The sequence below is a fragment of the Miscanthus floridulus genome, chromosome 3 (assembly GCF_019320115.1).
Source record: "Miscanthus floridulus cultivar M001 chromosome 3, ASM1932011v1, whole genome shotgun sequence".
Classification (NCBI taxonomy): Eukaryota; Viridiplantae; Streptophyta; class Magnoliopsida; order Poales; family Poaceae; genus Miscanthus; species Miscanthus floridulus.
Genome location: NC_089582.1, coordinates 5,003,982 through 5,031,336, shown reverse-complemented (window position 1 = coordinate 5,031,336; position 27,355 = coordinate 5,003,982). Strand labels below are relative to the sequence as shown.

Here is a 27,355-nt window from a genome sequence, read left to right as displayed (position 1 = left end):
CCCAATATCTTTCATACAAACCCTAGTCCAATTTCATCAAACATAAATTTACAAAAACAAAATTAATAAAAAAACCAAACCCTAGATCTAGATCCACATGCACATGAAACATCCATAAAACTAACTAATTGTTCACTAAAATCAAGAAACATGGACCAAATAAGGGTATGATCTTGTCCCCCCTAATTTACCCTAGTCCATTTAAAACTTGGTCTAATTTGCTTCATAAGTAGCTCAAGCACCATAGAAGAGAGAGAAAAACAAAACTATAATTACTCACTAACCAACCATTAAAACTTCAAAAAATTATGGAATAGCATTTTCTTACCTTCTACAACCTCTCCACCAAAGGATTTGAGACCAAAACCTTCCCTCCTTAGTAGAGCAATTTTTGAGAGGTGCCCAAGGCCTCCCCACCTTTTTTTTACGGGTTGAAGTGAGTGACCCAAGGAGGAAGAAGGTGCTGCATATGTTTTATATGGGGGCCATTTGTAGGGGGCGGCTAGTGATTGAGCCGCCCCTGCAAATCGGAACTATAAATACGGGGCCATTTGTAGGGGCGGCTCAATCACCAGCCGCCCCTACAAATAGAATTTTCAGGGGCGGCTGGTGATTGAGCCGCCCCTACAAATCAGACCCATTTGTAGGGGCGGCTCGTAACACCAGCCGCCCCTACTGTTCCATTTGTAGGGGCGGCTAGTGTTTGGGAACCCGAGCACGCCACTGTAGGGGTAGCTCCATCACCAGCCGCCCCTACAAAAAAATCGAACCGTTGCTAAAAATTGTTTTTTACGTAGTGCGTGCTGCCATGGTGGCGGCCAGGCCTGGCCACATGCCCCGACCCTGAGCTGCCATGGAGGCAGACAGATCTGGCGTGTCGCTACTGTCGGGCAGATCTGCAGCATCTCCACCACATCGATCCGCGTCGGCGCCTTTGACCCCGCGCGTCCGCGACCGGCGTGCGCCCTATATTACTTCAGACTACGGAATAGAGGCTAAATTCATCTTTATTCAGACAGATGGTAATGCATCGGAGGATGACTTCTTCTTTTCTTTGATGCTACGACTTTCAGAGAGTACCGACATAGTAGGGATGGCAATTCAGTGCCTACAGCTATATGCCCCTCTTTTCAATTTCAAGTCTGCAGTTGAAACAGTTAGGAATAAACTTCTGCAACTACCTACAGAAGATTTCTCATGGGTGCCAGATATTGATACACATCACAAAGAACATTGGGATATTCTTCACAGGTTTGGCACAGATTGGTTTCACCCAAACCCATTATGTTGCAAGCAGCATGATCAGCACAAGCTTAGAAAGTTAAACAGGTCAAGATTACGAGATGTTTTTCTGGAACCAGTAATTGAAGTACATCTGGAGTGCCATGTCTCAGTCTTGGACTGCAACCAACATAGGTCCTTACTGTCTGAAACCAAATATTCTCTACAAGATTCTCCATATCTGAAAGTTGGACTCCTAGTTACCCCCCATGGATGTTTAGAAGACATCCTACTTGTCGATAGAACTCCTGCAGTACCGGTGATCTACTGTGAGGAGCAGCATTTCTTGCATACAGAATTCACATTGGGACAACTGGAAGAGACCATGCTGCCAAAGGCAATAGATTACTTCTTCAAGAATGATGAAACGGCAGTCTACCAAATGCTTGGGAAATTAGAACATGGCGCTGCATATATTCAGGTTGAGAAGGCAAGCATGAGGACTTCTCAGGGGCCTAGGAAAGGGAAGATGTTGCAATGGCATGATCAGGATAAAGGGAGAAAAACAAGTACCATCTTTCTATTCCTCAACCTGTGGGTTGCACATGCGCCTGTCCAGCTGCAGGGCACAATTGTCAACTGGATTCAGAAAGAAAAAGGAAAAACAGTTAGCAGCTCTGCAGCTACATCAGAAATTCCAAATCATGTAAGGAAAATGAGGAACACAAGACTGGAAATGGGATGTTCAAGGAACAAATCATGTATTTGGAGTTACTATTCATAGCTGAGCAAAAATATGCAGAAAACATAAATACTCCAAATACAGAGGCATGTTGAGCACATAACTATTTTTAGTTTTTTATATGGTGCTGCGTGTTTCTCTCCAGCTGATCCTATGCTGACATGGTTTTACCATCATATATCAACTGTAATTTGTTTTTTTTAAGAGGTGTCTAGTTAATTTCTATGTGAAGGGCGGGCCTGGTGCAAGCGGTAGAGTCTTACCGCTTGTGACCGGAAGGTCCCGGGTTTGAGTCGCGGTCTCCTCGCATTGCACAAGCGAGGGAAAGAAATGGCGGGGGGGGGGGGGGGGGGGGGGGGGGGGGGCGGAGAAATTGTGTGGCTCGAAATGAGCTAGAAAGCTCAAGGAAAGGCACTGGCCCCTTGGGATGTCATCATGCCACACTAAACTACGACATATCCTACTTACTCCGTCTCAAAATACTAATCATTTTAACATTCAACTTTTGTCGTATGAAATATTTTACTGTAGAAAATAGACGCTCAGTGGAGATAATATGTATGGAGGATGTGTATGCGCTTGCAAGTGTAAGAACTTCGGTCTGATGCTTCTTTCAAGAAGTCTGACGCCGATTTTTTCTGTTATCTAGAAAAATAACAGGTCACAAAACTCTACCACTATTCTCGCGTCACTATTGTTTTAGGTGGTCAGATGGTGGGTCAACTTATATATCAACATCCACCACTCCGTCACCGTGGGCATTTTTTTTTATTTTTAATCTTTTTTATTCAATATTTTAATAATAATCGCTCCCAAAATTTTTTTGCGGATCTAGCCCTTTTGGTCGCACCACATGCATTAACGCGACAACATCTGCCACGTTAGACAACGTTTTCGACGTGAAGAATCTTGTTACGCCACTCGCATTGGCGTGACAATATTGTTTTGTCGGGCCACCGGGAGTGGCGTGACAAGACTGAACCTTAGAAAAATCATAACTTTTTGATATGACGTTAGATCAAGATGAACTTTTATATAAAAATTATAGACCTCGATAAGATCTACAACTCTCTAATTTTGAGTTTTTTTTCATTTAAAGACGTTAAGATGCTCAAAAATAATATAAAATTTCAGTAGCATATTAATCGCATAATGGTGCTTGTCACATTAGAAAAATAATATCTTTTATGTATGGTGTCAAATGAAGATACTATTTACATCAAAGTTGTAGCCCACAACGAGATATACAACTAGTTTCGAGGTTTTATATTTGAGGCCATTAAGATGCTTAAAAAAATAATATAAAATTTCAGCGGCATAAAAATCACGTACTAATGCTTGTTGCATTAGAAAAATAATATCATTTTTGTATGGTGTCAAATAAAGGTATTTATTATATCAAATTTCTAGCTCTCAATGAGATCCATAACTTTCATTTGAAAAGTATTTTTATGCGACATCAAATAAGAAATATATGATTTTTCTAAAAAGATAAGCTTTGATACATGATTAATACGGTTTGGGTATTTTAACTGTCTCAAATGAAAGACCTCAAAACTAAAAAGTTGTTGATATCATAGTTAGATACAACTTTAATATAAAAAAGTATCGTATACAGAAAAAATTATAATTTTAGTAAGGCCACAACACCTAGTGCATGATTAATATGCTGCTAAAATATTTTATTATTTTTTAGAGTATGTTAACGACCTCAAATATAAAAACTCAAAACTATAAAGTTGTAAATTTGATTGAGAGCTGCAACTTTGATATAATAAGTACCTTCATTGGACACCACATAAAAATGATATTATTTTTCTAATGCAACAAGCGCTAATACGCGATTATTATGCTGCTAAAATTTTATATTATTTTTTCGAGCATCTGAACGACATCAAATGTACAAACTCAAAACAATGAGATCTACATCTTTTATGTAAAGAGTATCTTCATTTGAGACCATACAGAAAAGATATTATTTTTCTAATGCGACAAACACTAGTACACAATTATTATGCTCATAAAATTTTATATTATTTTTTTGAGCGTCTTAATATCCTCAAATGAAAAAACTCAAAACTAAAAAGTTGTAGATCTCATCGAGATCTACAATTTTTTATGTAAAGTTCATCTTCATCCGACGTCGTATCAAAAGTTATGATTTTTCTAAGATTCAGTCTTATCACGCCACTACTGGTGGAGCGATAAAACAATACTGTGACAAGGTGTGCACGTCGGAAACGCCATCTAACGTGACAGATGTTGCCACGCCAATGCATGTGGTGCGGTAATGTTATTTTGTCGCGCCGACGGCACTGACGCGACCGAAATGGTCAGATCCGCAAAGTTTTTTTAGAGAGATTATTACTAAAGTATTGAATAAAAAAGGATTAAAAATATAAAAAAGTCCTCACAGTACCGGCCGGCAATAATACGACTAATAAAAAGTTGTACATCCCTTCTCACCGACTAATATAAAGCTTGTACGGTTCTTTTCCGTACGTAAACAATTGCAAATGGGACTTGGCCCTGCCATTCAAGAAGAAGAGGGCTCAACCTGTGGCAAGGAAAAAGTGCAAGACACAAGAAGGCAAGGGAGACACTGGTGGGCCTGCAGGGAAAGAGGCAGAACCTGAGGGCAATGGTGAAAATGACAGTTGAACAGAAATGCAGTAGAGAGAAGCTAGGAAGCCTTAAGGGCAGCTTTCTTTTGGCTTATAGCTTTTTTTGGCTCAGCTTGAGCACTCAGACAGAATGTAATTGTAATGGTGCCCCTATCTTGGTCTGTCAACAGTTTGGTGAGTTTAGTTATTACAAACGGCTGTTAATCCTATGGACCTGGTTGTTGATACATGTTAAGCATGGATCTGTGAACTTCTGCTAATGCATTTTTTCCCAATGAATCAGACCTTAACTAAAAACTGGAATGTGTTGACCTGGAATGTAAGGGGCATCAATTCTGCCTGAAAATAGGATCCAGTTAGAAACAAGATCTCTGATGCTTTTTGTGATGTTGTCTGTCTTCAAGAAACCAAGAAGGAAAATATGGATGTATCTTTCATCAGGAAAATCTGCCCCCTAGCTCTAGATGCTTTTGAGTTCCTCCCATCAGTTAGGGCCTCTGGGGCAATTTTGATAGTTTGGAAAAGTTCAGTGTTTGATGGAGCTAAAATATTCAACAATGATTTTGCTTTATCTGTTGAATTCTGCTCCAAACATGACAATTCCAACTGGATCCTTACATGTGTTTATCGACCATGTACACCAGAAGGGAAAGGCTCATTTCTAAATTGGTTCAAAGAGATTCAAATGCCTGAGAACACAACCTTCTTTATGCACTTCTGTTTTACCCTTAGAATAGGATGGAGTACAGGAAATATTATCGTTACTGATTATTCAGAACACAACCGATGAGCAGACACAATTATTTTTTACCACTTTGTGGTACATATGGAAAGCGAGAAATGGTACTCGCTTCTAGAACCAATCATATATGGTCAGTTTGGCGGGTGCATAGTGCAGTTGCGGCTGAAATTAAAACGTCTACACTCTGCTTGGAAGAAAGGAATTTGCAGGGTCAGAATCAACAAGGCAATGACGGAGAACAGGGCAAAAAAGATGAGGAACAGGTCCAACAACAACAAGGCAATGTGCCCTGTTCGCTTGGGTTACTTTTTCAGCCATGAAACAGTATTTTCCTCTCACAACTTTTTAGCATAATCATCGGTATAAGCATCAGGCGGACAGGAAAATGCTTTGGTGGAGAGGTTGTAGAAGGTAAGAAAATGCTATTCCACACTTTTTTTTTGAAGTTTTAATGGTTGGTTAGTGAGTAATTAGAGTTTTGTTTTTCTCTCTCTTCTATGGTGCTTGAGCTACTTATGAAGCAAATTAGACCCAAGTTTTAAATGTACTAGGGTAAATTAGGGAGGGGAACAAGATCATACCCTTATTTGGTCCATGTTTCTTGATTTTAGTGAACAATTAGTTAGTTTTATGGATGTTTCATGTGCATGTGGATCTAGATCTAGGGTTTGGTTTTTTTATTAATTTTGTTTTTGTAAATTTATGTTTGATGAAATTGGACTAGGGTTTGTATGAAAGATATTGGGTAAAGTATAATTGTTGTCTTTGAAATTTTTTATTGTAATCAATAAATACGTATTTTAATTATTTATGGATAAATGGGCCATTAATTAATTTTCCTTTACCACGGTGTGTTTGTATGCTTCATGTAATTATATTATATTTATATTCATATATATCTGAAGTATATACAATTATTCTGAAGTAATTATTAATTTGTTTCATTTTATATATATCTGAATAAGTAGTCCTTTAATGTTTGTTTTGTTGTTGTTGTAAAAGATAGAGTACAGGAACTCTTGGATGTATGGTTCGTTAAGGTTCAAGGCAGGTTTCCGTAAAGAGGTGGATAAATTTATTGAAGCCGCAAAGAAGCATGCAACGACATTGAAAGAGAATAAGGATACAATTATTTGCCCATGTAAAGATTGCAAAAACCGTATGGCATGGACAGATGTGACTATCATCAGATCACATTTGATTATGCGAGGATTTGTTGAGGACTACACAGTGTAGATTCATCATGGTGAAACAGTTATTGTTAACGACGAGGATGAGGAGGAATACGACGACGAAACCATAGAATTCCTGTCCCAATATTCAGCAGAGCTTGATGCACGAATGGATTTCGAGTTTGGTAATGAATAAGGTGGTGATGCTGGTGGTTGGGATGGTAACAACGAAGGTGGTGCCAATAATGATGGTGGAGCACGTGTTGGGGATGAAGATGACTTGGAGGACATGATTCGAGCCCTTGGACCAGAGATTTTATTAAATAGCCCGAAAGGTCTAGAAAATTTGGAAAGGGTGACAAAAGCATCGAAGGAGACTGTGTATGGTGTTGAAAAGGGCTGTCCGACACATTGGACATTGCTACGTTTTGTGCTTGAGCTGCTCATCCTGAAGGCTACGTATGGCTGGTCAGACTGTAGTTTCAATGATCTATTGCATCTCCTGTCATGGGTGCTGCCACAACAAAACTCAGTCCCCGCCAACACATACCAAGCGAAGAAGGTCATAAGTCCATTGACAATGGGGGTTAAAAAAATCCATGCATGCCCCAACCACTGTATACTTTTTTGTGGCGAAACATTCAAGTCACTGGATAAATGTCCCTGTTGTGGGGCCAGCCGGTACAAGAATAATGACCTTTACGGTGGGGACGAACCCTCCATGGGGAAAAAGAGGAATAAGAAGGGTACAAAAAAGGTGGTACAAGAATCTCAGCCCCCAGAGGACACTCCATTAGAAAACGATGCAAAGCAGAGAAGAATTCCTGCCCTGGTAATGTGGTACCTACCAGTGACCGACCGCTTGAGATGTATCTTCCTAAACCCTAAAGAAGCTACACTCATGACATGGTGGGATGATGAGCGCAAGGTGGATGATGATAAGATTGCACACCCGGCTGATTGTAGTCAGTGGCAAAGGTTTGATGAGAAGCACAAAGAATTCAGCGATGACCCAAGGAATGTACGGTTTGGCTTGAGCACCGATGGAATGAATCCCTTCAATGAGAGGATGAGCTACCACAACACATGGCCAGTGCTCTTGACCATGTACAACATCCCAACATGGTTGTGTCAGAAGAGAAAGTACCTTCTCCTCACTATTCTTATTTCTGGCCCTAAACAACCAGGCCTTGATATAGACGTGTTCCTCGAGCCTTTGATGCAAGAAATGGAGAGGCTATGGAGGCATGGGGAGCAGATGTACGATGCGTTCTGAAAAGAGGACTTCATATGTAGAGCAATAATATTTGTTACTACCAATGATTACCCTACGCTGTTTGCTTTGTCTGGATAGATCAAAGGGAAGACGAGATGATTGGTTTGCTTGGATGGTACTACATGGGTGTACCTGGATGCATCCAAGAAGATAGTTTACCTAAGGAACCGATGCTTGTTAAAGATAAGTCACAAGTACCGCATCAAATTGTTCTTTAGATTTTCTGACAACGCCCCGGAGATTGAACCCCCTCCAGAGAGACGTCATAACGGAGAACACGTGTACAGAATGGTGAAAACATACGCGTCGTCTATGGAAAGAAGAATCTGGATGGGGCGAATAGAGATAGAAGCACACCTCATGTCGAAGGCGTACCTTTCAAGAAACAATCGATCTTCTTTCAGTATCTGCCTTATTGGCCAGATTGGAGGTCCCCCATGCCATTGATGCTATGCATGTGCAGAAGAATGTCTTTGAGAGTCTCATTGCTACCTTGATGGACACAGGCAAGTCAAAGGATGGTCTGAAAGCACGGAAAGACATGGTGTAGCTAAACGTGATGCCACATTCCTGAGATGCCACATTCTTCCCTGCCTCCTAGCGAGCATGTGACTGATGAGATGCCACAACCTTTTCCAGCTCGTACCGAGCAAGTGCATCATGAGATACCACAGTCTTCTCAATAAGCACAGCCGATACATGAACAACGAGTGTCTCCTAAAGAAGCTGCAGCACAAGAAGATGAGGACGTGCCTGAATGGGAACTTTGAAAGAAGCATCCAATCACCATAAGGCCAGTTTATGTTCCGATCAAAGACGTCTTGTCAGTGTCCAAGTGGTATTCCCATGACCAGTTCAAGCCTGAGAACCAAGTTAAAAAAAGTCCCATCACGGGGTTCTGAGGAGGCCATCACTAGCAAACTCCACCAAATTGCAAAGCAGTATCCAAATGTTGATACCATCAAATGGTCAAAGGATTGCCCAAAAACATATGAAAGAGGCAAGCCTTTCCTACCAAACTGGAACATCCAGCGCCTACCACTTGGAATGAGAAGGTTCCATGATTGGTACTTGCGTGTTCTCCCAATGAGCATAGATATCATACAAGCATGCTTCCCCACCGACACATTTGGAAGCCCAGCCGGGAAAATTGTCTTTGACTTCAATGACATGCAAACATGCTTTCACCTGGGAGAAATGGAGATGAATCTAATTCGCATGTGGTGCCTGTAAGTCCTCGTCCTCCCGATATGATATAAATGTAATCTTTGAATTTTGTTGTAACTAACCCACGCCATGATTTGTAGAATGCAGGTGCACATACTCAAACAAATGCCAAGTTTGAAAGCCAGGTATGTGGACCCTCAAGCTATAGCCCAAACAAATTTTAATTACCCAAAATGGTGGACACTAGAAGCCAAAGAGCTAGCTGCTGCAAAGACTCTTCGGGAGAAAGAGCACATCCATACGGCGAAACTAAGGGAAGAGTCCCTTAAGGTTGCGGCATACATTGCCCTGGCTTTCAAAAATCTCCAACAACACTCTACTATATCGCTACCATACAGCTTCGAGTAAGCTCAACTCTATACTTAAAGCATTGTTCGATATATTTTATTCGATGCAAAAGAGCTTATCTAGTTTTATGATTAAATCCATGCAGCAACCACTGGATTTGTATAGCCATCGATGTCGGGAGGAGCATGGCATGGGTCTTTGATTCATTAGATAAGGACACGGTGACATACAAAGACTTCATATCGATTCTCAAGACGTATACATATCGACAATCCTCATTAGCTTATATGTTTGTATACATACTTGTAACGTTCACTTTTGGATACTAACAAGTTGTATTTGCTAAAATAATTCGAACAGGGCATTTAGGTTCTGTGTCACTAATCATCATGGAAGGCATGATCCAGCAAGGAAGGAAAAGCTGGCTATAAAAACACTATGTGCGGTAAGTGTAACTTACTTCTTCAGTACTCCGTTACATGGCTGTGAAAAGCATTACTTAACATTTTCATATGCAAAACACACAGTGCCCCAAGCAGAAGCCTGAGAGTGTACATTGTGGATACTATATATGTTCTATAATGAGTAACACCGGTGCCTACAGGAGACACCCCTTAAGGGTAAGTTTGAACCTCTTCATCCGTAGTATAAAAACTTCATAAATGATATGAAATACTAAACTGAAACTTGTTCTCTTGTAGTGGAGAGAAGAGAAAGGAATGAAAAGAGACCCATACTAGGATGACCAACTCTTAGAGCTCGTCGGCGACCTTTGCAACTTCATATTGGACTAGATTGTACATGTCAGAGGCACCTACCATGACCGAGAGTCTAAGTTAGGTACAAATCCTCAGTACCAACACCTTCATGAGACTGAAAGGCTAGCTCTAGGACGTTGAAAACAATGTGTTTGGAATTTGTATATTTAATGATGGATTGTATATATTCTTGTGAATTGGACTTGTAATTGTAGTTTATAGAATACTCTTGTGCTTGTAGTCGCGGTCGCGGGGCGTTCGGCAACACGAACGCGGTTCGGAACGTTGGTCGCGGGGCATTCGGCAACGCGAATGCGGTTTGGAATGTTGGTCACGGGTCGTTCGGCAACGCGAACGTGGTTCGGAACGTTGGTCGTGGGACGTTCGGCAACATGATTTTGAATTGTAAATTTGAATTTTTTTTGCGGGAAAATATAATGTAGGGGCGCTTCTAGATTGAACCGCCCCTACAAATACCTATTTATAGGGGCGGCTAGTACTACAGCAGCCCCTACAAATCGATTTGTAGGGGCGGCCTGAGAACTGCCCCTACAAATGCATGATTTGTAGAGACCCTTGCGTAGGGGCGGCTGGGCAAACCGCCCCTACAAAGGGTTACCAGCCGCCCCTAGAAATGCTTTTTGTAGTAGTGCGGAGCACGTGATCCAGCGGGCACAATGGTACACTACGTAAAAAATAATTTTTAGCAACGGTTTGATTTTTTTTGTAGGGGCAGCTGGTGATGCAGCCACCCCTATAGTGGCGTGCTCAGGTTCCTAGACACCAGCCGCCCCTACAAATGGAACAGTAGGGGCGGCCGGTGTTACGAGCCGCCCCTACAAATGGGTCTGATTTGTAGGGGTGACTCAATCACCAGCCGCCCCTAGAAATTCTATTTGTAGGGGCAGCTGGTGATTGAGCCGCCCCTACAAATGGCCCTGTATTTATAGCTCCGATTTGTAGGGGCGACTCAATCACCAGCCGCCCCTACAAATGCCCCCCATATAAAACATATGCAGCACCTTCTTCCTCCTCGGGTCACTCACTCCAACCCGTGAAAAAAGGTGGGGAGGCCTTGGGCACCTCCCAAAAATTGCTCTACTAAGGAGGGAACGTTTTGGTCTCAAATCCTTTGGTGGAGAGGTTGTAGAAGGTAAGAAATTGCTATTCCATACTTTTTTTTGAAGTTTTAATGGTTGGTTAGTGAGTAATTAGAGTTTTGTTTTTCTCTCTCTTCTATGGAGCTTGAGCTATTTATGAAGCAAATTAGACCCAAGTTTTAAATGGACTAGGGTAAATTAGGGGGGGGACAAGATCATACCCTTATTTGGTCCATGTTTCTTGATTTTAGTGAACAATTAGTTAGTTTTATGGATGTTTCGTGTGCATGTGGATCTAGATCTAGGGTTTGGTTTTTTTATTAATTTCATTTTTGTAAATTTAATGTTTGATGAAATTGAACTAGGGTTTGTATGAAAGATATTGGGTAAAGTATAATTATTGCTAATTGTTGTCTTTGAAATTTTTATTGTAATCAATAAATATGTATTTTAATTATTTATGGATAAATGGGCCATTAATTAATTTTCCTTTACCATGGTGTGTTTGTATGCTTCATGTAATTATATTAGATTTATATTCATATATATCTAAAGTATATACAATTATTCTCAAGTAATTATTAATTTGTTTCATTTTTATATATATCTGAATAAGTAGTCCTTTAATGTTTTTTTTGTTGTTGTTGTAAAAGATAGAGTACATGAACTCTTGGATGTATGGTTCGTTAAGGTTCAAGGCAGGTTTCCGTGAAGAGGTGGATAAATTTATTGAAGCCGCAAAGAAGCATGCAACGACATTGAAAGAGAATAAGGATATAATTATTTGCCCATGTAAAGATTGCAAGAACTGTATGGCATGGACAGATGTGACTATCATCAGATCACATTTGATTATGCGAGGACTTGTTGAGGACTACACAGTGTTGATTCATCATGGTGAAACGGTTATTGTTAACGACGAGGATGAGGAGGAATACGACGACGAAACCATAGAATCCCTATCCCAATATTCAGCAGAGCTTGATGCACGAATGGATTTCGAGTTTGGCAATGAACAAGGTGGTGATGCTGGTGGTTGGGATGGTAACGACGAAGGTGGTGCCAATAATGATGGTGGAGCACGTGTCGGGGATGAAGATGATTTGGAGGACATGATTCGAGCCCTTGGACCAAAGATTTTACTAAATAGCCTGAAAGGTCTAGAAAATTTGGAAAGGGTGACAAAAGCATCGAAGGAGACTGTGTATGGTGTTGAAAAGGGTTGTCCAATACATTGGACATTGCTACATTTTGTGCTTGAGCTGCTCATCCTGAAGGCTAAGTATGGCTAGTCAACTGTAGTTTCAATGATCTATTGCATCTCCTGTCATGGGTGCTGCCACAACCAAACTCAGTTCCCACCAACACATACCAAGCGAAGAAGGTCATAAGTCCATTGACAATGGGGGTTAAAAAAATCCATGCATGCCCTAACCAATGTTTACTTTTTCATGGCGAAACGTTCAAGTCACTGGATAAATGTCCCCGGTGTGGGGCCAGCCGGTACAAGAACAATGACCTTTACGGTGGGGATGATGCCTCCATGGGGAAAAAGAGGAATAAGAAGGGTACCAAAAAGGTGGTACAAGAATCTCAGCCCCCAGAGGACACTCCATTAGGCAACAATGCAAAGCAGAGAAGAATTCCTGCCCTGGTAATGTGGTACCTGCTAGTGACCAACCGTTTGAGACGTATCTTCATAAACCCTAAAGAAGCCACACTCATGACATGGCGGGATGATGAGCGCAAGATGTGGGATGATAAGATTGCACACCCGGCTGATTGTAGTCAGCAGCAAAGGTTTGATGAGAAGCACAAAGAATTCAGCGATGACCCAAGGAATGTACGGTTTGGCTTAAGCACCGATGGAATGAATCCCTTCAATGAGAGGATAAGTGACCATAGCACATGGTTAGTGATCTTGACCATGTACAACATCCCAACATGGTTGTGTCAGAAGAGAAAGTACCTTCTCCTCACTATTTTTATTTCTGCCCTAAACAACTAGGCATTGATATAGACATGTTCATCGAGCCTTTAATGCAAGAAATAGAGAGGCTATGGAGGCATTGGGAGCAAATGTACGATGTGTTCCAAAAGGAGGACTTCATATGTAGAGCAATAATATTTGTTACTACCAATGATTACCCCGCGCTATTTGCTTTGTCGGGACAGGTCAAAGGGAAGACGGGATGCTTGGTTTGCTTTGATGGTACTACATGGGTGTACCTAGATGCATCCAAGAAGATAGTTTACCTAAGGAACCAACGCTTCTTAAAGATAAGTCACAAGTACCGCAGCAAATTGTTCTTTAGATTTTATGACAATGCCCCGGAGATTGAACCCCCTCCGGAGAGATGTCATAACGGGAACACGTGTACAGAATGGTGAAAAATATACGCATCGTCTATGGAAAGAAGAATCCAGATGGGACGAATAGAGATACAAGCACACCTCCTGTCGAAGGAGTACCTTTCGAGAAACAATCGATCTTCTTTCAGTATCTGCCTTATTGGCCAGACTTGGAGGTCCCCCCTTGCCATTGATGCTATGCACGTGCAGAAGAATGTCTTTGAGAGTGTCATTGCTACCTTGATGGACACAGGCAAGTCAAAGGATGGTCTGAAAGCACGAAAAGACATGGTGCAGCTAAACGTGATGCCACAGCTTCACCCGGTACCTGAGGCTAATGGAAAATACACTCTACCCACGGCGTGCTTCAACCTAACACCAGACGAGAAGAGAGCTATATGCACTTTCCTGAGAGGGATCAAAGTCTCAACTAGGTTTTTAGCAAATGTGAAGAAGCTAGTGTCGATGAAGGACTGGTCAATAACACACTACAAGGCTCACGATTGCCAGGTGATGCTGACAATATTTCTACCTATTGTAATCAGGGCTATAAAGCTAGAGTTCTTGAAAATGGCCATCACCCTGCATGTGCTACTTCTTTTCGAAGATCTCACAGAAGACTATTGGCAAGCAAGAGCTGAGTGACCTACATGAATTTGTGGTGGAGACACAAAACCAACTGGAGATGTGTTTACCTCCTGCTTTTTTTGATATAATGCCACATCTCATGATTCACATGGTTCATCAAATACAGGCGCTTGGCCCTTGCTACTTGCATGAAATGTGGTCCTATGAGCGTTCATGTCGGTTCTAAGTCGATATGTGCATAATCGAGCATACCCAGAGGGCTCCATGATAGAGGGTTACAATACTGAAGAAGTCGTCGAGTGCTGTCAAGAGTACCTACAAGTACAGAAAGGGATTGGTAAACCCGATTCTCATCACAAGGGTAGGCTGGCTGGGAAGGGCACCAGTGGTAGAAAAGTGTTCATCGACCATGATTACAAAGAGGTGAGTCGGGTGCATTACAGTGTCTTGCAGAGTACACAACTGATGCAACCGTATATTGATGAACACTTGGCTATCATTATGGCGGAGAGAAATGGTCGTTCGGATGATTGGGTCATGAAACAACACAAGCAACGACTAACTACATGGTTGAAGGACCAAAACATACCGCCTAGAGAAACCATAGACTCTATTACCATCAGTAGGTTGGCAGAGGGGCCATCGAGACAAGTGACATCTTGGAATGCTTATGACATCAATGGGTATATGTACTATACCCACGCAGAGGATAGTAAATATGTGAACCAAAACAGCGGCGTTCGAATAGAGGCTCTCAATGAATTAGGGCGAAAGATCCAATACTTTGGCATCATTGAAGATATATGGGAACTTGACTATGGAAGGGATATAACGGTGGCCCTGTTTCGATGCCACTGGATCAAACAACACCAACTAAACGAAGATCGGATTGAGAGTCCTGGACCTCGAGAATCTAGGCTACCAAGATGACCCTTGGGTGCTCGCTTCACGTGTCGCACAAGTTTTCTATATGTCTGACCCACAAAGTAACCTCCCCCCGAAGAAGAAGACAAAGCACGTGGTTGCCTCCGGGAAACAGCACATTATTGGAGTTGATGGCGTGGACGATGTTGAAGCTTACAATAACTACGATGAGATGCCGCTATTCACAGACTTTCCTAAGAAGATCAGTGTTGTGGAAAAGAACCTCCCCAAAGACATATTGCCATGGGAACGAAAAGGTGTCAAGGGGAAAGTCGTTACACTGGGCTAGCTAGTTGTTGAACGTGGAGTGTTTGTGTAAGTGTGTGTTTGTAAGACTTTATTTATGCATGCGTGTGAGACTATATATTTATGTACGTGTGTAAGACTACATATTTTTGTATGTGTGTGAGACTATATTTATGCATATGTGTGAGACTACCCTTTGCAACATCAGATGACTCTATTTGAACATCCACTCTATTACTACTAAAACTTTATGAAATCACTTAACACTTTATGAAATAAAGAAATGACCAAAATAAAAGTAGGAGATCTTGATGAGTTATACAACTCTTATATTCATCACCTTTACAGCTGAAATCATTTAGTATTTGAAAATCAGGTTTGAAGCTGTCATTTTCTGAAATTTAAAATTTGAATTGTTCAAAATTAGTGACAAAGATAGATGACTAGATTAAAATGATAGAGCATGATTTTAGAGAATTTTAGGGAAAAAACCATCACATTTGGAGTTAGTATGAAGGAGAAAAACTAGTTACAAGTTTCAGTCACAGATTAAAAAGAGAAATCACACTTGTACATCATTGATCATCACGAACAGCTGTGATTTTTCTTTTTAAAGACTGGGTAAAATTTGTAACTAGTTTTTCTCCCTCATACTAACTCCAAATGTGATGATTTTTTTTCCTTAAAATTTTCTAAAATCTTGCCCTATCAAGTTAGTGTGTTGATTTGGTCATTCTTTTCATTTGACAAAGTTTGAGCACTTCAAATTTTCAAATTTAAAAAAATGACAAGTTCGAACGAGATTTTCAACCACTAAATGATTTCAGCTGAAAAAGTGATGAATACCAAAGTTGTATAACTCATCAAGATCTACAACTTTTATTTTGATCATTTCTTCATCTGATAAAGTGATAGTAAACATTGTTCACAAATCAACATGTTTCTCATATAGTTCATAAAACTATGAGTCCATATGTGAATTTATGAACAATATTTACTAATACTTTGTCACATGAAGAAGTGACTAAAATAAAAGTTGTAGATAGTGAGGAGTTCAACAACTTTTATGTTTACGACTTTTATTGTTGAAATCATTTAAGGTTTCAAAATCTTGTTTGAAGTTGTCATTTAGTGGAATTCAAAATTTCAACTATTCAAATTTGGTCAAATGAAAATATGATCAAAATAAAAGTTGTACATATTGATGAGTTCTACAACTTTGGTATTCATAAGTTTTTCATCTGAAATCATTTACTCTTTCAAAATATTGTTTCAAGTTCAAATTGTTTGAATTTCAAAATTTGAATCGTTCAAACAAAGTCACATGACAAGATGACCAAAATAAAAGTTGTACATGTTGATGAGTTATACAACTTTTATGTTTACAACATTTTCATTTTATTTAATTTAATGTCATAAAATTGTAGTCGAAGTTTTAAAATTCAAATTTTTAATTTTTGTTTTTTTTGTTTTCTATATTGTTTTGACTACAATTGTTTATATATATATATTTCTTCATATATAGATTAATACAAAATATTATATTTGTGCATATACACAAATTGTTTTATATTACTTTGTGTTTTTATGATATAAAAAATATAGAATTTATAATTTAAAAAATAGAAACTATTTGTAGGGGCGGCTGGATCAGGAACCGCCCCTACAAATGCATTTGTAGGGGCGGCTGGATCAGGAACCGCCCCTAGAAATGTATTTGTAGGGGCGGCTGTATCTGGAACCGTCCCTACAAATCAGCCCAACTATATATACAAGCCGCACACGGGAGTTGCCTGTTGGGCGCTCTCTTCTTCTGCGACGCCGTCAGGCTACCTCCCGGACCTATCCCGACGCCTGCCCCGCGCGCCCCTCCCCGCACCCGCTCCCTCACATCCTCCGCCATGTGCCGGGTCGCCCTCGCCGCAGTCGTTCCCTCGCGGCGCAACCGCGCCCCACGTTCCCCACGTCCCCGACCGTCCGTCGCCCCTCGCCGCCATCCGGGCCCTTCTCCGGTGGCCCCCCTACAGATCCGGCCTTCGCTTAACTCGGAGAAGCCGCGGCACCTTCCACGGCCGCCCCTCCCGGACCTGTCCCGATGCCTGCCCCGCGCGCCCCCCTCCCCGCACCCGCTCCCTCACCATCCTTCGCCGTGCGCCGGGTCACCCCTCGCTGCCGTCGTTCCCTCACGGCGCAACCGCACCCACGTTCCCCATGTCGCCGACCGTCCGTCGCCCTCGCCACCGTCCGGCCCTCTCCCGGCGGCCACCCTACAGATCTGGCCTTCGCTGAACTCGGAGAAGCCGCGACACCTTCACGGCCGCCCAAAATGCCCCGGATCCGAGCAGCTCTGCATCCTCTTCGGTGGTTCACAGTCCTAGCGGCCGGATCCGGTTTGCCAAGGTTCGTTTCTTCCCTTTTCTACCCTACCTACTGTTCCCTTGATGCAAAAGTGAGTCGCATAACAGGTACTACATCACGAAAGGCTTGCATTTGACTATTTGTGCTCAAGTATTGTTGCTTGCAATGGAAACCTCAACTCTGCATATCATTCCTTCCTTTGAAAAGTGTCTGCCCCAAAAAACTAATTGTTATGAAACCTAAGCACTGCAATCTTATACTATGGTCAATGTTATTCTTGCATAAATTTATTGTGGTTCAATATCTTGTAGATTCTACCTGGTTGGATAAGAAGATACTAGTTTTTAATTTACTGTTCTGAGACCTACTTTTGTGGCCAGCCTGGTAAACATCCAAAGTCAAGATAGCTTATATATTTGTAAACCTTGAAATCAGAACACAACAGTCAACAGGGACAAGACCATTGCCACAATGTCACCATACAAGTTGTCCACAGGTTAAGCTCATTGGGAGAACATAACTGACATTGTCAAAGAATAACAGAAAATTAGTTTTGACTTGGCTTTAGTTCTAATATTGATTACAGCTGGAGTATGGTGTTTGTTTATCTGGATTTTGTATTCATCAGCAAAGCTCAAGTTATCACAGAACTGAGTTTTGGTGTCACATGTCCGAGACACTTCATCAGTCATCAGTATTGTTTGTACTTGAGTTCCTGTCTGAATGTTTGCCTAGCACTTAGGGTCGGAGATCAAACCATGACACTTTTATTAAATTGTATGTCATATTGCAACCCCACGGACATGTTCACAGCTAGCAGTTTACAGAAAAAACTTCAAGTACATGTGAAACACTGCTGCTTGATGTGTAGTCTTATTTTTGTGTGTGTGCTACATAGCCAACCAGCTAGCCAGTATATATGTTCGTCCGACTGACCGACCTCGCTGCCGGCACACGTACCTTTCCCATGACACTTACAGTTTCAATTTCATTACCGAGCAATCGATCTTATATATTACATTATGACATCTGTAAAACGATTCTTCTATGATTCATCCGTATTGATCATGGATCATATGCTGCATTATTGGCCAATACACTCTCAGTTTGATTGCTCTTTTAGGTTCATTTCCTCACTCTTTCTTAGACATTAGATGAAATAGATAGGCTGTCCTACTGTTTTAATTAATGTGCTGCTATTCTATTCTCTCAAGTCCTACTGTTGAGGGTGGCAGTTTAGCCTGTTTTTTTATGCTCTTTGTTTTTGCTGATTTGGATGCGCTTCTTTTTGGGATCGACCCAGCATGGCCGTCTGCATTGTCTTATTATGAATAGATATCCTGTCCCCGAGGTAAATAGAAACTGACACTATACTCAATATGACCACTAAAATATATACTTAGGGTGAATCTAGTATATATCGTTGCTGGAGCATTGCTAACACAATTCATTGAGTACAACTAGCTGCAGTTCATTGAGTTTACATTTGGTTTATTTATTTGCAACTCAGATTACAGTGGTTCATTGAGTTTCAGAAAATTTGTAGTAGCTAGCTGAGTTTAGTGTGGTTTTCATTTCCTGTGCAATGTCATTTTCATGATACAACAATCTACCTTTATAATTTGTTCCATGCTTAGCTGTTGCGTTTTTTTGTAGCTGTTTGTTTCTTATATTAGTCTCTTTTTAGCTTGAACTGCATGGATGCTTGGCCCGTTGGTGGATGGTTAGCTGTAGGTTAGTTTCATATCAATGTTTGAGTGGTTAGTAATTGAGCCTTTCAGTTTTAAATATTTGAGAAGTGAATAAAATAAGTTTCTACTACTACTGCTGGCTGGCTGCTAGCTGGCTACTCTACTACTATACTGTCCTCCTGTTCTACTACTATACTGTCCTCCTGCTCTACTACTATACTGTCCTCCTGCTCTTCTACTACTATACTGTACTACTCTACTACTACTACTATACTACTATACTGTCCTCCTGCCTTTCAGTTTTAAATATTTGAGAAGTGAATAAAATAAGTTTTAAATATTTGTTTCCCTTGCTGCTGGCTGCTACTCTACTACTATACTGTCCTCCTGCTCTTCTCCTACTACTCTACCACTCCTCTTCTACTACTACTCTCCTCTACTCCACTCTACTCCTCTCCTCTCCTAAGCGGTTGTTGCTTTTTTTGCTACTTCTACTACTTCTACTACTTCCTTACTACTACTGTTTACTACTTCTACTTCTGTCTTCTATCAACTACTTGTACTTCTGTCAACTACTTGTACTACTTCCCTACTACTACTCTCTACTACTTTTGATTGTCCGATCTGTCTATCAGGTTCGGAAGATATTAAGCATATGATGTTCATGTGTGATTGAGCAAAGTCAGTATGGCAGCTGTTGCTTTTTTTGGGAAGCAACACCTGCTTTTTTTGTCAAATCTCCCCTCTCCTCTATTTTTGCCACCTTTCCTATCCTCTATGTTTGGGAAGCAGCAGCTGCTTTTTTACACCTTTTCCTCTCTATGTTTGTTAAGCAATTGTTGCTTTTTTGCCAAACTTCCTCCTCTCTCTCTCTCTCCTTTGTTTGCCGATGATGAAATTGTCAAGTCCATACATTATATGGAATATGAGCTGATGATCAAGAACTTGTGAGGAACTTGGCATCATTAGCAGCCGCCCCCTACATTACCTTCTTCTCCCTTCTCTGGTTATGAGCCTTGATGCTTCAGTTCAAGATAGAATGATGTTTTGGACATGTTTCTGAGGCCCTCTACAACTGCTACTTTCCTGTTTTTTTATCTTATTTGTTGTTTTATAAAGACTACTTGGTTTATAGAAGGCCTTTTTGATTTCTTATACCTTCTCGCGTACCTAAAGCACACTTTCTTGCTATATTAGAACAAAGCGTGTGAAATAAATGTCGTGGACAACCAAACAGTGCAGCCCCGATGCCCCGAGCATGATGAGCAGCCAACCCTTGAGGAGCAAGCACTAGAGGACCAACTTACTCAGGAACAGTTCAATAAGGAGGTACAAAATGATCTAGAAGTGATGCTTACTCAGGAGCAGTGTGACGAGGAGGAAGGCCCCGAAGGAGAGGCTGCTGCAGGCGAAGAAGAAGAGGATGATGCTGATGATGACTCAGAAGAGGGATATGTAAGTCCCGAGGATCCTTTCCCACGTGAAGCTAGAAGGAGGCCAACGGAGGAAGATTTGGACAAGGACTTTGACCCGAACGAGGAGGTGGGAAAAAGCCTAGCTTACAAATTTTGCTAAAGCTTTGGCTGTGTTACCTCTGCTAACACTTTGACCTATCGTATATACAGGTCCCTCCTGAAACTCGGAAAGAGACGACATCGACGTCTGCGACATCTCGCTGGACAAGATGGAGTAGAGGAAAGGAGAGGAGAGGCAGCAGCCACATTATATGGAATATGAGCTGATGATCAAGAACTTGTGAGGAACTTGGCATCATTAGCAGCCGCCCCTACATTACCTTCTTCTCCCTTCTCTGTTATGATGCCTTGATGCTTCAAGTTCAAGATTAGATGATGTTTGACATGTTTCTGAGGCCTCTACAACTGCTACTTCCTGTTTTTTTATATATTGTTGTTTTATAAGACTACTTTGGTTTATAGACCTTTTTGATTTCTTATACCTTCTCGCGTACCTAAAGCACACTTTCTTGCATATATTAGAACAAAGCGTGAAATAATGTCGTGGACACCAAACAGTGCAGCCCGATGCCCCGAGCATGATGAGCAGCCAACCCTTGAGGAGCAAGCACTAGAGGACCAACTTACTCAGGAACAGTTCAATAAGGAGGTACAAAATGATCTAGAAGTGATGCTTACTCAGGAGCAGTGTGACGAGGAGGAAGGCCCCGAAGGAGAGGCTGCTGCAGGCGAAGAAGAAGAGGATGATGCTGATGATGACTCAGAAGAGGGATATGTAAGTCCCGAGGATCCTTTCCCACGTGAAGCTAGAAGGAGGCCAACGGAGGAAGATTTGGACAAGGACTTTGACCCGAACGAGGAGGTAGGGAAAAAGCCTTAGCTTACAAATTTTGCTAAAGCTTTGGCTGTGTTACCTCTGCTAACACTTTGACCTATCGTATATACAGGTCCCTCCTGAAACTCGGAAAAGACGACATCGACGTCTGCGACATCTCGCTGGACAAGATGGAGTAGAGGAAAGGAGAGGAGAGGCAGCAGCCACAGAGACGGATCACGATGCCTCTGCTCCACAACCTGAAGACACAACCACGATTACCAAGCCTAAGAGAAAACGAGGGGATAGAAAAGGAAATCTATATCTAGATAAGGCATGCTATGTGATAACGGAGGTCAGGCCAGCAGGGGAGGTCCTTGAGCTGAAGGAATTAAGAGGACGATTCTATAATACGATCGGAGCCCTAGTTAGAGATAAATTGAACCCAGCAATCCCTAACTGGAAAGAGGTACCAGAGAACAAAAAGAATAAACTATGGGATAGGCACTTGAGGGTCAATTTTAGATTTCCAGAGGGTAAGCACGAACTGGTAAAAAAATGCTTTCAAGATGATGGGAGAGGTATTCCGAAGTTGGAGGTCGGACCTCAACACGAAGTATATCCAAAAGGGGTTAACTCCCTTCAAAGAGTTTGGCAAAATAACTCCTAGTCAATGGGAGGAGCTCGTGGTTCAGAAGACTTCACCGGAGGCATTGGAGCTTAGTGCCCGTAACACCGAGCTGGCGAAGAGGAACAAACACCACCATCATCTAGGCCCCGGTGGCTACTATGCCAAGGAAGAGCAGTTTAGGAAGATGGACGAAGAGGCCGCAGCTGCTGGGAATATTGATGTGATGAATCTGAAGGTACGCTCAAGGAACTAGATATATGCGAGGAGTACAAAAACATCCGGCAGTAATCTTAAGTTTGATAAGCCGGAGACCCAAGAGGCGGTATCAAGGATACTGAAATATGCTGAAGACAAGGAGAAGGGCTCCTTCAATCCTTCCAGAGAGAGGGACGAGCTTAGCCTTGGCTTAGGAAACAAGGAGCACACAGGCCGCACCAGGGGGCTAGGGAAAAGGACTACCTGGAAGCAAGGATTCAAAGAGGACAGGCACATGTACAAGAAACATGGCTGAGACTGGGAGACTAGTCTTGAGCTCCAAGTGAAGGCTCTAGTTGCGAAGGCGCTGGAGGAGCAAGGACTGTCTACGGAGCCACGGATGTTAGTGACGCCGCCGGGAGAACTGGCATTAGTTGGCAGCCCTTCGAAAGTTCCTAGCAGCCAAGGTTCCACTACAGCCTCAACCCCCATCAATCGCAACAGGAACCAACTAGTTGCACCTTGGTGTTTCTAAGCGGCCGATAGAACACTGTGATGGAGGTGGCAACGGGTGTGGCACATCCTCCCGGTGGCTTACACCACAATAATAAGATACCGCCGGACTACACTAGGGTCGAGGTGCATACCGTGAAGCCTGAGTTCATGCAGTGGAGGATAGACTATGCAACTCCTGAGGGGCTAGTGTTACTCGGAGACGTTATTGGACAGTTCATCCTTTGGCACAAACATGACATTATATTAACTGCTTCTTCGCCGCCTCCCCCTCTCCCAAATTTGGAGCGAGTTGTTGAGGTTGGGGAGATATTTTCACCATCTCGTGACCACCACGTACCTGAGATGCCACATTCTTCCCTGCCTCCTAGCGAGCATGTGCCTGATGAGATGCCACAACCTTCTCCAGCTCGTACCAAGCAAGTGCATGATGAGATGCCACAGTCTTCTCAACAAGCACAGCCGATACATGAACAACAAGTGTGTGGCAGAACCGCCTAATTTAATGCCTCGCAGGAGTGCTTGTCTTCCATTAGACACTAAGCACTCAGGGGAGAACACTAGATTACTCGGTTCCGTAGGGCACACCCAAGGGGAGAACCCGAAAATCCACATTTTTACCATCAGGATCACAAATGAGAGAATAAAGCTTACATCATTCGTAACCATTTCTTACATCACTTTTAATACAACATCAGAGTATAATATTTATTAATATGACAGCGGAATGAAATCATATTATCAGAGTTATAAACAATTTACTTGAACTGCGGAATAGAAACATGTGAATAGAGTTACAAGCGGAAATAAACATCTATTAATGACATGATGAAATATTGATATATAGACTAAGGCAACATATTATGAAACTTTCATTTATAAAATCATTTGGTGAGAGTTATAAATAGCAACTACGATCGCAGCGTAAAGGAAATCCTCTCTGAGCCCACCAGGAGGAATCCACACACAAAGGTCAGCTCAAGCGTCCACCTGTCACCTGCAACAGGGGAAGTAAAACCCTGAGTACTCAATTGTACTCAGCAAGACTTATCCGACAGGAGAAAAGAAAAGACTCCAAGGATATACAAGGCTATCTGGCTGGTGGGTTTATTACATTTGCAGGAAGCATTACTAAGCGTGCATCCTTATGTTTGATTTTTATTAATAGCCACATTGGTTCATTAACTAACCATTCTATGTAAGCACCTGTGCTACTTTCAAGCAGGTGGTAAGCAATCAAGTTTCCTTTGTCCATCTTCCATCTTTCATCTTTTAGTTCTTACTACGATGCTAAACCGTAGACAAGCCGTACCGGATAGACCGGCGATTCGCGAATCAATGCCCCCAGCTGGGTACCCCGAAAACACATGCCCCGCTTGTACCCCAGGCACAAGCAGGACCAACCCATCACTCTCCTGTCCCGGGTGTCCAGGTCCCCGTCCAAACTGGGACTCCAAGCCACCGCCTCTGAGTCCCGGACTCAGTGCGGTGCAAGGACCTCCTCCACCAAAAACAAACCCTGACAGTCGGTCCGGAAAGAGCCGGATCCGCGACAAGAGAGCAACAAGTCTTCCAAGCGCCCATACACAAGTATGTGCTCGGGATAATAAGTCTGTGACCTGCCTAGAGTCATATGCATGATCGGTCCTTAATCGACCAGACAGGGAAGACGGTGTAACCAAGCTATGACCCGCCTCCGCGGCGACACAACTTCTTACACCCACCAATACCCAAACCATATCCCTGCCCGGTCACCATTTTCCTTTCCACCATTTATTATTTTCCAAGTGATAGTAATCCCATAATATATTTCCTATCTCTCGCGAGTGACAGGCAATCACTCGACTTCTACCGGAGTCCTTAGCATAGCATTCTACACGATCCTATCATACTAGTAGTAAGACTTATAGGAATAAAGATATATATGCAAGTGGGTTTCATGCAACTCCTTAACTTAATGCACAAATATTATTTAAACTGCAGAAAGTAGGGGTTATGCACCGGGGCTTGCCTGGGAAAAATATAATAAGAAGTTAGCTTTCCATCATGGCGACATGATCTCCAAAAGCACCATTCCTCCAGCAACTCTCGACGACTCCGTGATCCACCGATGTCCCTATTATGATATGCAATGTAATACCATGCAAAGATATAATTAATTGACTGCAATCGTGACTCGTATAAATTAGACGTACGCCTCTCAAGCTAACGTGATAGCTCTAACGCTGGTCTACGTATCCATGTTGTCGAATAAGGCGTTTCTTCCCACTAATTATTTTAGTTATATAAACTCAAGTTGTTTCTTTATTTTATCCTATCGAATTAGTCTTTATTCGCAATGGGACATCGTTTTCTATCTAGCAACTAATTATTCCGAAGCTATAAAATTATGGTGAGCGGCTAATATTGGTAGGAACCTACTGCAAAGATTTCAGATCCAATACTATTACCAATTTCTCACGGAGGTTCCTACAAATTTATATTTTACAATATTAAGTATCTTAGATTAATTATATAGCTCCCAAAAATATTACCAACTACGTGAACAAAATATACTAACATGTAGAGCATGATTTTGGAGGACTAACAAAACTGGTTTCATAATTTTTGGATTCCTATACAATTTTATATTGATTTTGCAAGTTTAACTTTTAACTAACTTAGAAATTGCTCTACAATTCGAAACGGGCCGGCGCAACCAAATTGGCCCAGCCGCTCCCACGGCCACAAACGCACAGCACGTGCACGGCCCAGCGGCCAGCGCAGCCCAGGCGGGAGTGACACCCGACCGGCCCAGGCACAAGCGGACTAAGGCCGGCCCAGGCGGTTGCCTGACCAGCGGATGGGCGGGGCAGCGAGCAGGCCGTGGGCATCGGCCCAGAAATCCTACGGCGGCCCGAGTGGCACGGTTGCACGCATAGCAGGCCGGCCGAACAGGCCCGACCCGGACGTGAGTTGCAGATTTTTGCATAAGAGACCCCCGCTTAAAGCTAAACTAACCCACAGTACTATGTATACTATTCATCAGAGTCATGTATTTACAGTAAAGACCCCGTATTACGTTTCTTCTTGGATTCATATCCTCCTTACCTTCCTTCACACAAGCAGAGCACCAGGGGCAGCATCGACGGCTCGGAGCTGCGGGCGGCCATGGCGATTTCGTGGCGAAGGGACGCGCTCGCGCGCGGCAGCTGCGGGACCACGAGCACGCAGCAGTCCCGAGCAGACCGAGGGGCACGGCAAGGGCGTGGACACCGGGGTACTTGGTGGTGAGGCTTGGTGCGGACGGACCGGCGATACGCGGGTGCGGCACAGGACCACGCAGCGGGGCTGCGGCTGCCGTGCGCACGCGTGGGGGAAAACTGGAACCTACTGGCACAAGACACGGCAGAAGGCGCGGCACGGCGGTCGTGCGTGCGCGTACGGCGGTGGCGATGCGGCTCGTCGGTGGGGCTGGCCGCGCGGTGGTCGAGCACGGGCGCATGGACGGGGCACGTCAAACCGGTGCACAGCTACGGCAGCCGCGGGAGCAGGAAGGCAGCGTGCCGGACCAGAGCGGGGAAGGAAGAGGAGACGTGCGGGTGCTTGCGCGAGGCAGCTCGGTCCAGTGCGGTAGAGGGCTTCACGCGCGCTCAAAAAGATAAAGAGGAGGGCGGTGCTGCGGGGCTACGGAGGAGCAGAGGGAAAAAGCAAGAGCTGGGGCCTGCGTCCAGCACGGGGAACCGAGGACGCGCAAGCACGAGGGGAAAAGGGAAAAAAAACCGACAGGCGGACGGTGCCGGCCGTGGCCCAGCGGCCATGGCGTGTTGCGGGACAGCAACGCGATGTTGCGGTCCAGAGCTGTGGCTGCGGCCTGGCAACGGAGCTGTGCAGGACCGAGACGAGGACTGCTCGGCTGCTCTGCTGCGCTTTCATTAAACAAAAATTAGACAAGTCGCTGTCAACAAACAGAAAACGTGCCGCACGGAACTAGTAGCTCGGCAAATGTATGTATATATATATATATATATATATATATATATATATATATATATATATATATATATATATATATATATATATATATATATATATATATATATATATATATATATACAACGATCAAGTCCCGAGACGACGTACAGCAGTCGATGGTCTCCTGCCAGGCCGAGATGGCCTACGATCTGCTTGCACATAACGATTAAAATAATCATACTTACTTTAGATTGCATGTATATATGCATATACTACGTCATCAAATCATGCACATAGGAAATTTTCCCTTGCAGCCAATCTACACGTTACAACAATCATCCAGAAAGCTTAAGTCAATTCACGTTCTATATATATATATATATATATATATATATGGAGCAAGAAATCAAGGCAGAAAGAGAAGGCAAAACAAAGGGCAAGGACAGAGCAAGCAGCGACAAGCA

At 42.7% G+C, this 27,355-nt stretch overlaps 1 long non-coding RNA gene across 1 annotated transcript; it reads right to left on the bottom strand.

The window, feature by feature from the left end:
• Positions 1-23,665: 23,665 nt before the first annotated feature.
• Positions 23,666-26,552, bottom strand: LOC136544830 (uncharacterized). Its single transcript, XR_010780841.1, has 3 exons — positions 26,028-26,552; positions 24,949-25,053; positions 23,666-23,934 (listed from the first exon to the last, which is right to left on the bottom strand). It is a non-coding gene; the product is annotated as an uncharacterized lncRNA (long non-coding RNA).
• Between the last annotated feature and the right edge of the window lie 803 nt (positions 26,553-27,355).